The sequence below is a fragment of the Sturnira hondurensis genome, unplaced genomic scaffold (genome assembly GCF_014824575.4).
Source record: "Sturnira hondurensis isolate 20B ecotype Veracruz unplaced genomic scaffold, ASM1482457v3 Scaffold0004136, whole genome shotgun sequence".
NCBI lineage: Eukaryota > Metazoa > Chordata > Mammalia > Chiroptera > Phyllostomidae > Sturnira > Sturnira hondurensis.
Genome location: NW_028076767.1, coordinates 15,755,853 through 15,772,143, shown reverse-complemented (window position 1 = coordinate 15,772,143; position 16,291 = coordinate 15,755,853). Strand labels below are relative to the sequence as shown.

At 36.4% G+C, this 16,291-nt stretch overlaps 1 protein-coding gene and 1 non-coding gene across 8 annotated transcripts in view; both read left to right on the top strand.

The window, feature by feature from the left end:
• Nucleotides 1-16,291, top strand: part of GULP1 (GULP PTB domain containing engulfment adaptor 1) — a 226,923-nt gene that overhangs the window by 72,488 nt on the left and 138,144 nt on the right. The window lies entirely within an intron of this gene.
• Nucleotides 15,021-15,188, top strand: LOC118986072 (U1 spliceosomal RNA). Its single transcript, XR_005066302.1, has one exon. It is a non-coding gene; the product is annotated as a U1 spliceosomal RNA (small nuclear RNA).

Sequence of the window (16,291 nt, the reverse complement as noted above, 5' to 3'; positions counted from 1 at the left end):
AAAGTCAGAAGTTGCAGATGCCAAATCTGGGGTGTAGTGGGGCTGAGTCATCTGGGTGATTTGATGTTTCATCAAAAAACTCTGTAGGGGACATGATGCATGAGCAGGCATGTTGTCATGATGAAGCTGTCAATCACCAGTTTCCCATAGCCCCAGCCTTCTGAATCATCCAAATAATTTCCAAGAAGGAACGTTCAAGCTTAATGCAAAATTTGATGTAGATTCTTTGCTCTACTAGCTCAGTCATTTTGTTTTTGTTTAATTTTTTAAAGTTTAATCTTTATTGTATTTTTTCAATTACCATTTAGTCCCCTAATAACCCCCTCCCCACAACAGTCACCACACTATTATCCATTACCATGAGTCCTTTTTTTATTTTTGCTCAGTCCCTCCAGCCCGTAACCTCCCCTGCACCACTAGCTATCGTCGTTCAGCCATTGTGAATGTGATGGCCCCAGTAAACATACTCAATGGTGTCTACCACCCCCACTGACTAGTACAGTGAAGTCATCGTTGTTCGCTCATGTGCATTCCAGTCCACTCTCTTTGACTGTCAGCTTTACATCAATGTCACACAAGCTGTTCTCATTATATTAATGGCTGGACTTTTTCTGGAATGAGGATTCATTTATTTACTATTTAAAGTCATTTGGGTTTGTTTCCTTAAGGTGAAAGTACAATAAGAAGTAAAAACAAGTTATACAAAACAAAACATATGACCTGTGAAGTAAAGGTCTGATTTGATTTATAACTATCTATGTAGATAATTTAGCTTTAGCCCTTTTGCCAATCCCAGAAATGGGTATACGTTCTTGCCCTAAGAGCTTAGACAAACTTATTGTAGGAATATTATGTAATGGAACAGAAAAATGTCCTTACTACTTAGGGGTGCCTTAAAATATTGCATTGTTGAAAGGAAAGAGAATTTTGTTAATACATAGTTATAAGTAGCTAAATTTGTGGAAATTAAGAATTCAACTTCTCCAGGAAGTCCTTTTGAAATCTGGACCAGATCCTTCTTCTATGTGCTTTGTATCTTACTTAACACCTTTTCTATTTCTCGGCCATACAACGCATTTTGGTCTTGTCTATCATTCCCTGAAACTATAAGATTCTTGGGACCATCATTTATCATTGTATATCATTGTATACATATATATGTATATATGTGTGTGTGTATATATATGTATATATATATATGTATATATATATATTTACATCTAAGTAAAAGTCACTCTAATGTTGTTTTATAGAGCATACTCCATAAATATTTCTTAAATGCAAAATTAAATCCATTTTCATGGCTTATCTTAATTATTGCTAAACTAGCCTATACATTTTTGTGAGCTTCATATTAGATGTTGATTGTTGTGTGATAAATCACTCTAGAAATTAGCAGCTTAAAAACAGTGCTTATGTACTGTCCCACAGCTTCTGTGGGCTTAGCTTGTGTCTGGCTCTTGGTCCGTCGTGATGCTGCAGTCAAGCTATCAACTAGAACTATGGTTTATTGCAAATTCATCTGGGTTAAGGGTCCACCTCCAGACACAGCCATGGAGGACCTCTCTCTATAGAGCTGCTTCACTGTAAGGAAGATAGCTTTTCCCACAGCAAGCAATCTAGGAGAGAGCAAAGGTGAGCACTTGTGGTGGAAACCACATTCCTTTTTAACCAAATCTAGGTAGTGTCATCCCACCTGTAGTGAGTTGAATGGTGACTTCCAAAAAGATGTGTTCAAGCCTGTGGTACTTGTGAATATAACATTATTTGGGAAAAGAGTCTTTGCAGATGTAATTAAATTAAGGGTGTTGAGTGTGATCATTCTGGATTAACTAGCTGAGTCCTAAATCCAAGGGCACGTGTCTTCTGACACACACACAGAGGAGAAGACCGTGTGAGGACAGAGGCAAGGACTGGTGTGATGCAAATATAAGTCAAGCATCGCCTGGAGACACCAGAAGCTGGACAAAGCAAGGAACAAAATATCCCTCACTGCCTTCAGAGGAAATTCAGCCTCTCTGACACCTTGATTTCAGACTCTGGCCTCTGGAACTGTGAGAGAAAAATTTCTGTTTTAAGCCATGCGGTTTGTGGTAATTTGTTATGGGAGCCTCTTGAAACTAATGTATCACCACTAATGCAGTTTTAACAGTTTAGAAGTGATTCTGTAAGTCCAGGCATCATTCAGTTGTCAGGGGTCTCAAAAAGGCTGAATACCAGGAAACAAAGATCACTGGAAGTCTATTCCATCAGATTTCTGGAGGCCGCCGTTTGATTGACATGTCTGTGTGGTTGGCCAAAACTCAACAGGTCAGAGATTAGGAACATGATCTCACATTTTCTTCCTTTTTTAAAAATTTAATTCTTGTTCAAGTACAGTTTTCTGTCTTGTATTCCCAGCCCTGCCCCCCCAGTGCTCCCCACCTCTCTCCCATTTCCGCCCCCCACCTTAGTTATTGTCCATGTGTCCTTTATTCTTGTTCATGTGAGTCCTTCCCCTTTTCCCCTGTGATTCTCTCACATTTTCAAAAATTATGTTCTTTCTTTTATATTTCCTACCTCTCAGATTAGAATTACTATTCATTTGGTTAGTCAAACTTTAAAATTTAGAATACATTTTAATTCCTTCTTTCTTAAATTGATTAACCAATCTTTTCATTCTATTCTGTATATTTGTATTGTTTAACTCTTTTTCTCTAATCTTTCTCCTACTATCTACAGACTGGTTGTCTCTTGCTGAAACTAACACAATCGCCACTACGTGGTCAAACTGTCTCTGAACTTTTCCCACTCAAACTTTCCCCTACAAAGTGGCTTTTGTCACATAATAGGATTATGTCATTATCTTTAACATTTTCAAGAAAAAGAAGACTTGTGATCTGGATCTTGAAGTCCTAAAAATCTAAGCTTCATCTTTAGTTATTCCTTAATGTAGGTCCACAGAATTATATAGGATTTTCCATATATGTTTTAATTTTTGCTTGCCTTTGTATGGGATTTTCTTTTTCTAGTTATAAAATGGGTGTTTGGGTATTTGTTTTTATATTCAAAGCACTGAGCAGAATTTCTACTATAATGACCATCACAGAATAGGTTTTCATCTGTTGTAAACTAATGTAAACTAAAGATGAAAGAGCTGAACAGAGCAGAAGAGGCCTAAAGCATCAATAAAGTAGTTTAACTTACAGACTAATCTAAGGTGGAAATGAATGAAAGAGAAAGGGGAAGTTATGGGCTAATTATGGAACCACACTGGGACATCGAAGGATAGGATGAAGGAAAAAGTATGTTCACTGTAAATGTGCAGAAGTACGAGGTGAAGAAAGTGTGACAAAAAGAGAAGGTTTTAGATTTGAGATCCTAAAGGAAGTTTGGATTAAAACGTGACCTTAATGTAGTTTCAAGCTTTTAAGGCTATTAAAAGATATGTCTTCATGGACATTAAAATAAGTTGGGCAGAAAGTGAAAGATGATGCAGTCGTTCAGGATAACAAGGAGAATAAATAGATGAGACGATTCGATGCAATGCTGAGAACCTAGCAGAAAGGAAGTAGGACTGTGATTTCTTCTGCCCCTTCTGTTTCAATAGCTAAGACTAGCAGCACTGTTGTCCGCAGAGAATCTACGGGGAACAGCCCAGTGGAGAGAGAGCAAGTTCAGTCCTATTCAGGAGATTTGTTACGCTTTATCTGCATTCAAATACAAAAGAAAATAACCTTTAAGCCATTGCAGTTAAAGAAACCATTTTGCTTTTACTAACCTTAGTTCATACATCTAAAATTTACATTTAGTATATCTATGTAAGTAAATGATACTTGTGTTCTAATAATTAATAATATTCAAATAAATCTTTACTTGTGTCATAATAACATTAGTTTTCATTTAATGAAGAGATATGAAGGAAAAAATGTTCTGTATATTTACATAATATGCAATAGTAATAAATACTTTATTTATAAGCTAATTGCTATTTGAACAAAATAATGAAACCTCCCAAAGTAATGTTCATTGAATATGTTGGTTTCTGTGTTGCACAATGGGGAACTATGGGTCTTCTAGTGTAAACTATGCTATGAGTGTCGTTTGTCATACCAAAGCCTTCACTTATTTAGAAGTAACATCTTTGTAAAATGGTTCTATGTGTTTTTAGAGCATGATTTACATTGAGAAAATTTTAAAATAAACAATTTCTAATAAAAATGTTCTTAAAAAGGAGAATTTTTATACATAGGACAGAATTAAATGATGGAGAAGAATAGGACTTACCTATTCATATGCATACGCACCTTTCCTTAGCACATGCAATGCATAAGGAAATGGAAGTGGCTGTCTCACAGAAGGAAATTGGCAAGTCATGAATTTGAAATTGTGTCGTTCATCAGTAAGTGGTCTGACAATCTAAGTTGGAAACTTTTTGAACCGGTAACCATCTGGGAAACAGTACCTGTTTACACAAGCAATCTGTACTATGTGGTCATCACACCTACGTTTGAAGATTACCATTCTTAAATTGCAAGTTACAGAAACTAGTTCTGGGCATGTTAAACAAAAGGCTGTGGGTTAGCTCATAGAATCAGAGGGTAATCAGACAAAACAGTTCTCAGCAAAGACAAGCTGGAGCTGCTCCAGGGGTCTAGAAAGCAGGAAGTGGAGAGAGACCGTGAAGTGTGCTGCCCGGAGCTAAACGTGGGCCAGGAGTGCGGTTTTCATGCTCTTACTCCCACATTCACAAAGGGAGTCTGCATGGCTGAGCTTGAATTACTTACCCGATGCCGGGAACCATGACACTTGATTCGCAGCTCTCTGGAGGCTGCATGATCATACCCCCAAAACTTCAAAGATCTGGGTCCAGAATGGGGAGTGAATGTGGGACCAGTAAAAACAATAGATGTGTGGTAAAACCCCTCTTCCAAACCGTCTTTTGAAAGCCACAAAACTCTAAATGCGGTAAATCTCAAGTAATAAAGATTTTGCCAGTAAATTTAACATAGATTAAATAATGTTGCTTAGGTTTTGATAGATATCTACTGCTTTGAAAATGTTTTTTATACATGTTTATTAATTGCCTGTCATGTGCCAACTGATATACTTAGCAGTGAATATAAAGTTGTAAACAATAGAATTAGTTCTTGCTTTGCATAGAGCTTATAGTCTAGTGAGAATTGAAATGTAACAACATATTACAGTAAGTCTAGGGAGGGAGGTGCATTAGTTTCTTAGGGCTACTGTAACAAAGAGCCACAAACTGGGCTGCTTAAAATAACAAAAATTCTGGAGGTTAGAAATCTGAAATCAAGGTGTCAGTTGGTCACATTTCTTTCAATGCTTTAGGGGAGATTCTTCTGTGTTTTTTCCAGCTTCTGATAGTTACTGACGTTCCTTGACTTGTGCAGCCTAACTCCAATCTTTGGCTCCATTTCACATGGTTTTCTTCCCTGTGTATCTTTGGATGTGTCCTCTTCTCTTATAAATACATTATCGGTCATGGGACTTAGGGCCTATGCTAATTCCAGAGCTTGATCTCAAGATTCTGAAATGATTATATCTGTTAAAATCCTATTTCCAAATAAGGTCACATTCTGAAGTTCTGAGTAAAGATGAATCTTGGGGAGATTCTCTTGAACTCATTCTAGGATGGTACACTGCAGTGTTGATGTCCCTAGCAGGGACCCTGAACCTGTGCTTGGTGCATGTTAGAGAAAGCTGCCTAAAGGAAGTGATGTCTAAACTAAGGGTGAATGTTCAGTCAGGAGGAACGAGGTAGGAAGTGGACTCTCTCAGCATCTAAGTTCACTGGAAGAACTAAAAGCAGTTCAGTGAAGCTGGAATAAAGAATACACAGGGCTGGGTAAGAGGTGGAGAGGAGAGATGTTGAAGAGGTGAAAGGGGCAGATCACAGGGTCATGCAGGGAATTTACCATTGTCCTGAATATAGTGTGGTGCCACTGGAGGGAGCTAAGCAGGTGAACAACCAAATAAGATTACAAAACCCACATTGGGTGCAGTGTGGAAATAAGGAATGACTGAGCAATGCTGGAGAAAGAGAGCTAGCTAGGAGAGTTTGCAGTAATCCAGGTTTGAAATAATGGAGGCTTAGAGATTGAGATGCTGGTGGGAATGAAGAAAAATCAATGTAATAATGGTATATTGGAAAGGGGGAATGGATTTTATGTAAATCAGAGGCAAAGGATGAAAAGTGAGGAATCAAGTGTAATGGCCCAGGTTACTAGCTTCCAACACTATAGGTGCTGAGATTGAAAGTGTATGTCTCTCTGTGTGTGTCAATGAGAGAGAGAGAGAGACCTGGGAAGAAGATAAGGAATTCAGGTTTGGACAGTTCCAGGTTGCATTGCTGCGGTACTTCCAAATCAGGCTGTTCGAGAGGCAGCTGTCTATACAGACAGCTGGTGTTGAGTAAGGAACTCTTAGAGTATATAGGGTACCTGGAATTGTTTGGAGATATTTGAAAAAAATTACATTATTACTGTATCTAACAAAGAAATATTATGCAGACTGAAGTAATGACATTTAGAAATATTTAATGGCATAAGAAATAGCCATTTAACATGCAAAAAGAACAATAGTAAAAAGAACAATAATGTAAAGAACAAAACTGGGATACACAGCTTATCTACAGTAAGATCTTAATACTCTATACACCTGACCTGACTACTTCAGTACTAAATTCTGAAAGTAAATGCACCTAAATGTTAGCAGTGGCTTTTTCTAGGTGATTTGAATTTTATTCTCCTTAAGTAATTTTTAAAAGATTTTATTTATTTAATACACAGAGGGGAAGGCAAGGAGAGAGGGAAAGAAACATCAGTGTGTGATTGCCTCTCACATGCCTTGTACTTGGGACCTGGCTCACAACCCAGTCATGTGCCCTGACTGGGAATGGAACCCGTGACCCTGTGATTTGCAGGCCAGCACTCAATTCACTGAGCCACACTAACCAGGGCATTAACTAATTTTTAAAGGTCATTGAAGTATATACTACTTTTGTAACCAGAAAAAATGCTTTATTGGGGTAAATTTTAACACATAAAAAAATGTATCTGAAGTAGAATTTTATAGCATAGTATTTTTAAAAAGTGTAATTGATTTCTAGGATTGGGTGTCTTTTTGACATAGGAGGCAAAGGAGCTGTAAGTGAATAAAGAGTTATACCACCCGAGCCAGGTATTTTATAAAATATCTTGAAATATATATGGGGATATGGATTGTACATCTTTGTATAGTTAATTAGATATTTAGTAAATCGGGGAAAAAGATGATTACTTTTGGACATAAAATAGGACATAAATTAGACTTATTAAATAAATTACAAAGCATTTCTTACTTGATTTTGAAAACTATCGGTGCATGAGCAGTTTAATAAATCACCGATTTGGATCCTTTTATGTAAGTTGTCATCCGCAATACCAGGTTGCCTTATGTAAGGTGATTAGACACAACATTCCTATGCAGATTTTACTAATTCCTAAGCCATGAGTGGTATTTAGGTTCCTGGAATGCAAAGTTAGAGCCTTAATATTAAATCTACTTTACATATCTAAGGGTTGTGCTGGAGAACAGAACATATTTGCATGTTCTCCTGTTTAATTTCTACCAAGTTTCAGAATATTAAACCACCATTCCATTGACACATACTGGATAATATCATGGTGCATTAGGCTATTCCCTGGTTTTGGAGTTACCAAGAGATAATACAGGGTAATCAATGCCTTCCTACAATAGGGGGAATCATTTGACAGTTTTATGAAAGTCTTTTTTTTCCTTCAAGTTTTGATAATTGCTTAAATAGAATTGTTTACTTTGCTTCATCAATACAATTATTTGCTAACCCTGACCTAGGATGGAATAGAAAAGTATTGCTGTTTAAGGATAGTTCAAAATGCAAACATATGACTTGTTAATGACTGTAAAGTAGTCAGACCCTCTTTATTTGAAATTCATTTAGAAGATACTCAAGTAATGTATATACTGGAAATAAATTTCTTGGTTAGTTATTTTATAAGAAAAATAGATAATAATTATCATATAAAAGGAGCATAAGCTTACATTTTGCTCATCTCAGTAGAGATTTATACTTTTTCCAAGCAAGTTTACATTCCTTATATCATTTGGTTAAGACTATCCCAAAAATATTTTAAATGACTTATCCTATGCAAAATTTGACTTAATTAGTACTATAGACGTGAAATTTTACTAGAAAATCTGTCTGTTTGGAGTTTATGGGCTTTCTCTCTACTCCAGACATTTTTTAAACCTCTAAGTAGATATTAAAAAACTGCCATGGGATATTTAGCCACATTAATAATATTAATCATAATGGCCAATGTTACATGTTGTATAGTTTTATGTTAGGCACTGTTCTGAACTGTCTCTACAAATGAACACAGTTCTAAACTGTCTAGCTCATGGGGAAATTTTGAAGTAGTTTACAGATGAGACTATTGAGGCACAAAGAGGTGAACTAAGCTTGCCCAAGGTCAAGTTGCAAAGATAGGATTAGAACCCAGGTAGAGTCCTTATTTTATCCACTACACTCGGCAGCATGAAGAAGACACGCATTAAAGTGAGAGAAAGTATTTTAATCCAAATACATCAAATACCTAGTCAGTATTCCCATGTCATCTCCTGAGACAATCTGACATTCAGCTCTATGCTTGACGTGTTTCGTATTTCATCTTCTCCCACACTTTTATGCCTCTCTTCCTCCTCACATTTCAGTCCTTCCAGATTCCTTAACTCCTCTCTTCTCCTATCTAATACTCAATTTCATAGTTTTATTTGCATGTTTTCTAGTATGTGTAACATTATAGGGGGGACTCCAAGATAAACATCTAATTTTTTTTCATTAGAAAAGATGAAAACAGCACTTTGAGATAGTAAAACAAAAGTACATTAGTTCTGTGCCCTATAACAATAAGGCAAATACCAGTGGTAAGTTTTCAGGTTAATGAGATTATTAAGAGCCTTTGGTATCTCTTTTTATAATTTAAGCTTATACTCGATATTGTTATATTTTAGAAAAAAATTATAGATTCTCTATCCCTTATGATAAACCAAGCATACACAGTAATATCCTACTTACAATGCCAAATCTCTGGATAGGACACAAATTAAATATATATAATTCAATTCAGAATTATGCTGGCAAATAAGGCAGAGGACCCTCAGTAGACCACGAAGTAGGAGAACTCCAGAAAAGGGTACAGTGTCAGATTTGAGAAGGAAGCTACAACTGCGAAGCACCGGGGAGAACTGTTAACTGAAGGTGGGAGTGGTGCCAAGAACCCTCCGCACTCACAGATGCAGGTTCCCCCGAGTCTTGGACAAGCAACGAGTCTGGGGATACATAACTAGTTGCTTCGTTGGACCACAGCAGAGGAATATTGAGGTATTTAAAGCTGCAGAGCCCTGTTTATCCTGACCACAGAGCTCAGGACAGTGAGGATGTGAGCTTGAATTAAAAACCCTTAGGTGTTCAGATGATTGGCAGTGATGAGGAGAATCGGGGAACTCAGCTCCCAAAGTTGCTGTTTCTTCAGTGTGTCCTCCCATTCCCCCACTCTGATTGAAGAGACACGACAAGAACACTGAGAGAACAAAAGTTACTCTAGGAAGCAGAGTGCAATTGCCATAATACACATAGCAGAGGGGTGTCAGAGATATTCATTGAAATAGGGGAGAATCAGGCAGAGATCAAGTGAATTAAACACTTGATCATGTTCCCTTAACATTTCAGTGAGGCCAAAGCGTAGGTGAGAAATGGTTCAACCTAAAATTCCCTGCATACTTAAAATGTTAGAAATAGTGTTAAAAATCAGGAATGAAGATAGAGGACAAAGGTCATTATGTAGTTTCAAAACAAAACAAGCTGTTTTTTGAGAATGTTAACTTTTTTATTGTTTTATACTGTGTGATTCTTTCCAAAATTAGTATAATGTTCAATTTTTATGTTATAACATGGACATGTATTTCAACACTAACCATAGAAAATAGTTAGATTCAAACAGAGTGATAATCGCTTTCAGAAAATTGTTTTCTGATAAGTGTAAAGTTAACAGCAGGGAGAAAAATTTGTTGCCTCTATTAAGGTTGAGCATATTATATATTCTCACTTTTGAGGGGCAGTATAAACAATATTGAAGAAAATAACCTGTGATTTAAAAGTTTAGTATTTGGATGCAAGGAAGTAAAGTGTGCACCTTTTCATCTCTACCCCAACCCTCACTGAGGAAATAATTTGAATCCACTCTGAAAGTAGCAGAAGACACTCTGCTTTGTCAGGCTTTTATAATGACTGTATATTTATTCTAGAAACAGAGAGCTGTGCAAAGCCTATCTGTGCAGTAGGGCATAAAGAATATTTTTCTATTTCCTGACCTTTGGAAGTTTTCAAATAGTAACAAAATATTTCATTGTTTTTATTCCTAAGTTACACTAGGGTTTGTTTTTTTTTTAAACACAGGCTTCTTTCTTTTGCCAGACCTAGATGTGATGTGATTTGGTTACTTAATCTGCTGTTCTCAGCCTAACAGATTCTCAGTCATACTCTTATCATTTTGTTGCACACAAACCCATTAAGTTAGTGTGGAAGAGGTCTTGAGCAAGTCCTTCCTCTTCTAATAGTGGTAACTACAATGCTGAGAAAACCTGTAATTTTTCATATTTGTTTTTCCAACTCACGTATTTATTAGTTCACTCATGTTTTTGGTAGTACACAATTAAGCTGTTTCAGTAACAAGCAGCTACCATTTAGTGTGATGCAGAAATAAGGCCAATGATTATTTATTGATGCAAAAATAAGGGCAGTGATCATTTATTAATGATACAGAAATAAGGACGTGTATTATTTAACATATTTAAAACCCCTACTTATTTAGTGCTTGCTTTGTCTTTAATACTGGTGTAATTGCTCCTTTTACATGTACTCAGTAATTCATTTTTTCTTAAAAATGACCGACTGTAAAAGAAATTTATTCTTCTCATTGTACAGATGAGATAACCGAGGTTCAGAGGATTCAGCGACTTGCCTAAATACCTTTAGCAAACGCAACACTGAAGACACAGTTTAGGTCAGGCCTTCTGACTGAAACTTGGTCATTTTTTGTCCGTAGTGCTTCTTAATAAATGTTCTTAATGATGCGTATTGCTAATATTTTCAGAAAAAAATGTGAGATGCAGAAGAATGCAGTCTGTAAGAGCTGGCTTTTTCTGTACTTTTGTCTCGATTCTTTCTCCCCGCGTCAAACCCTTAGGGCTTGGACTGCAGATACTGGCATTGTTCCAGCCTCCAACCTAAGGTTGCTGGAATTGTTGGTTGTTGTGTGGACTTGTGCTGCCTAGCTCTCATCTGAGATTGTACTTACTCATTCATTGACTCCTAAATATTTACTAAGCAACCAACATGTGCCTGGCAATGTTCTAGGCACTGTGGAGTCGCATGAAACGCCCGCCCTTCTGGAGTTAGAACAGCATCATTGAAGCCGCCTTCTCAAGTCCACGACCTAGACTTAAGGAACATATTTTTAAAAATATTTTATTTATTTATTTTTAGAGAGAGGGGAAGGGAAGGAGAAAGAGAGGGAGAGAAATATCAGTTGTGGTTGTCTCTCATGATCCCCTACTGGGAACCTGGCCCACAATCCAGGCATGTGCCCTGACTGGGAATCAAAATGCTGACCCTTTGATTCAGAGGTTGACACTCAGTCCACGGAGTCACACCAGCCCGAAAGGAACTATTGTTTTGTTTTGTTTGAAAGAACCTTCCTTTTCAGTGTTTTTGCCTTATTTACAAAAATAAAATAATGAAAAAAAACACAATGAAATCATCAAATTAATTGCTGTTATTGCTCTATGGACGAACGTAACCAACCTATAAAAATTGCTGGTTTTCAGACAGTGCCATTTTATAGCTTGAAATTCCCATTCAAGTACAGAAGAATATATTCAGAAAAAGAAAGCCCCTGAAAGGTGTCCATGAACGATGTTCAGAAGCATTGACTGTGTGACAGTTAAATGTCACCTCTACCTGTAGCTGTGGTTTTAACTGTCAGTTCCTTCTCATTTCCACCCATCGATAAGGGCGGCTGGGCTATTCTCTCCAGCTGGGTTCTGTCCAACTCCATTCCTCTCTTCAAATGCTTGATCATCTCCCCGTACACCTCACAGTTTCACACTTGTTCACTCCTCCTCCGCACTGTGGATTGGTCTCTTCATGTTGTCAGAGCCCTTATGTTGAGGACACAGCCTGGGTCTCCCTGAGAGGTTATTCATACGTCAGTATCTCAAGCATAATCGTTCTGTATCCTCAGCCGTTTTATTGGTCACGTTGTTTGAGCCATTATTTTATAGAATTTTATAGTTCTGTTATTTAGAATTATTATTCTAAGTAATAATAATAATTCTGTTATTTTATGGAATTAGCCAGTTGTGTCCAAATGTTGGCTACACCAAAGACGAGGCTTCTTTACTGCTTATAGTTACTGATAACGTTTCCAGCTAATAGGTCTGCAACTCTGTATTAGAGTATTTTCCACGAATTCGCTGTGCCGATTCAAGCCAGGGGATTGCTGACTTGAATTATAGAATCGCTGCTGGGTTTCAGACAGAACATCAATTTATGTGCAAGATGTTAATTTGCGTGATTGAATGACTCGCCTTCAATACCGCCAGACAGACTAGGAAACATTTTCCTTCTGAGAGGTTTTGTGTTTGTCTCAGAGTGATATATACTCTCCCTTCAACCATCTAACAGATAAAAGCTACAGTTAAGAGCTACCTGATGCTGTGATGTTTAAATATTTCATACATACCAATTGTTATAACAGCATTTTCATTCAACCTTATCATTGCAGATTATTTCCATTTTCTATCTGCTTTTAAGTGCATCTTAGAGTTTGCCCTGATTATCATTTATCTTTCCTCTGCAGTGATTCTGTACTATTGGAATGGGATTTATGTTAGACCAATTTTATAAGGAAGTGATGGATATTTGGCAAAACCCAGATAAATATTACATCATTTCTTTTCATCTGCAATAAATATTTTATAGCAGTTCTTTGTTTTTACTGATGACTAACCCAATTCTACATTTAAGTGCAAAAAGCATGATGGCTTTTCCTCTCCTCTTTGGGATCTTTGGCTAGGTTTCCAATTATCTTTCAGTTTTTATGAGACTTGATCTCCTAATCAGTAAGTTCGATTTAAAAATTAATCTAAAACTCTATCAAGTCAGGTGAGAAACACATTTCTTTGACCGGAAGACCTGCATCTGCTTCCTAGAAGTCTGTCGCCTTCCAGGTCCACCTGGGCCTCTCATACTGCTGCTAGAATCATAATTCTGGGGTCACTTGGTCAGCCTTTTTACCCCCGTACTTTTAGATACTAAACCCTGTCCTTTACTTAACCTCTTAAATATAATGTTTTCACTTTTTTCTCTTTCTCAGAGACAGCTTTATGTTTCTCTACCATCCTATTTGCCTGAACTACAATAATAGCTTTTTAATTCCTCTGGTATCCATTTCAAAAATATGGATACATGAATATGCAAATTTACATGCAGATATAATATCTTCCAGCTAACTTCAGTTGTTTCCCATCCTGAGGCTTAACAGGCGCAGCAGGTTTCTTGGTGGTCTTTTTCTTCTTGTCTCTTATTCAGCTGTGTCTGTTTTTCCTCCTTCCCCATTTCTCCAGTCTTCACCCTTCTCGATCTACTCTCAATTCTTTGAATGCCGTGTTTTCACACCTTCAAATCTGTGTGCATAATGCTCCTTTTGCTTGGTAAACTTCACTTACATCTTTCAAGTTTTGGTTGAAACATTACTTCCTCTGAAAAACTCCCTTTGATGTTTTCATACTCATTAAAGTTCTCTTATAATGTGCTACCAGAGCATCCTGTATATCTTTTTTTCACTTCTCATTACCTGTGTAAGTATTATTATTTTTTTAATCTAATGTCTGTTTTTCCTCATTGTATGTAAGTTCCATCAGAGCCTAGGTTGATTCAGTCTTGTTCACTCATAATATCAGCCACAATATAAATTCTAAGTAAATATTGTTTAAATAAGAGAATGAGTGACTAAAAGATACCTTTGTTAGCTACTTTTAAAGATGGGTTCTTTTTTGAGAGACATTTTTCCCTTTTATGTATCTGTTGAATTTTCAGTTTTCTTGACATTTTCTCTTAATAAGAGAAACGTATAATTAAAAAAACATGCACTAATTATAACTAAATGTTAAAAAAACTACTTGGGGAAAATGGCCTTATAGAAATGGGTTATTGTATTTGCTGAGAGATGTTCTAATTTCAATTTGCTTGTTATACACTTAGTTTATTTTAATGCATTAAAATAGCATTAGTGTTTTTAAGGAATGTGTTTAGAATTGTTGATTGATTTTTATATGCTTCTGGTTGATGACCAGTTTTTGTTATATGTCTAATTTACTGAAGCCTTTGTCATTTTCTTTACCATGAAACTGCCTAAATTTATGTTTAATTGAAATGTTGTTGTGTAACCATCAAACAGGTAAGTTTTGACTTACCAGTATGATTCTAGCCAGTAGGCACTTACTCTAAATCATAACACTTCAGCAATCTTCACTGGGAAACTAATTTGTAACTTTTTTAGAGCTTAATTTAGTGAGAGCTAAGTGAAGTCTTTGAAAGACAAGATGTTTCCCCTCCCAGAGCATTCAGTGCAAAAGCTGGAGAAGTTCAATGCATCTGAGCGTGGCAGCTCCTCTGAGAACTCAACACCATTAACCATTAAACAGAGTTTTTGTAATATGTCAGAGACGTATCATTTTGTTCTATTCTAAAACAGTGTTTGTAAGAGGAACATGTTTTCGGTTGCTGTGTTATTGAAGCTATATAAATTTTAAAATAACATGCGATGACAAAAATAGTTCCAGTCTCTTCAAAAAATAAGCTTTATATAATTAGAGTAATTTAGAATCTTTTAAGTGGAATTAATTTGCAGGACTGCTTTGAAATTATAAAACAGGTATCTACCTGGCCCAGGAGATGCCATGATCACGAAGGTGGTTTTCTCAGGGTGAAGCTTACTCATTCCCTGTTCTCGGGATGTGCGGACCCCCAGGATTTCCCCAAATGTGGGAACCTCCCGTGCATAATTTGTGGTAGTGGGGAATTGTGTTGATGCTCTCCCCTGAAAAGAATGAATGAATGAATGAATGAACGAACAAGTAAAAAGAAATAAAATTATAAAACAGAATAACAGAATTATAATTATAACAGAATAATTAGATGGTGTCTGAGGGTCCCTTTCAACTCCTTCGTAACAAATTATAATTTTTAGTTTTATGGAATAATGTTATATCCAGAGTAAATATGTTATCATGTGGGATAAGTCTTAAAATCTTGGAATGGAGAAAGATGCTTTTTAACATTATTTAAGAATTCTAAATAAGGATCTCATTTCATTTCTCAATTTCAGAATTAGTTTACAAATAACTAAAATTTCTTACTGTAGATTAATATGATCTCAGGAATTTTTTTCCATATAGTCCTTTGGAGTCTTTGCTAGAATGAGGAGTGAATCTAAGGAAACTGTATTTCACAGATAAGAGGAAAGGGCACATTTTGGGGACTTTTAAAAAAGGTTATAATGTGAAGCCTACTATATAGGGTTTCTATGTCTCAGAGCTAGCTAGAATGATGTCCGATAAAATCTATTTCATCTAAGTAATAAAGCAACTTTATCTCAAAAAACTGCAGGACTGTATATATCTGTCTGTGAAATGTAGCCCAGATACTGAAAAGTTTAATGATAATTCCTGGGAGTTGGCTTTTTGAAAGTCCCTTGATAATTGGAGAATGTAACTTATTCTGCTGCCCTAGCAAATTTCAAAGAAAAGCTAAGTTTAGAGGAAATGTTAGCATCTGTCCAAATCCTTTGTCATTGTAGAATTGACAGAGAAAAAGGTGTTTGCGATTGGAAAAGGAAAGACTAGAAGAATTGGAATATGCCTTTTGAGAAGAAGGAGCAGATAAGTCTAGGTAAATGAAAGCTGCAAGTGATGCCTTTTTTTTTTTATTGTCAGTCCATCTCTTCCATCATAGGGCCGAAAAGCACAAGATTGATAATAACTGAGAGGACATACCAATGGAGTCCTGAAACTGAGTATTACAGTAAGAATGAAAAAATATTTTTATTATTTCAAAATTTCTTGAGGTAACATGGAATGAGTCTAACCACTCTCAGTTAAAAGTGACTTCCATGATTTGCAGAGACAAGAAGGAAGCAAGCTGCCT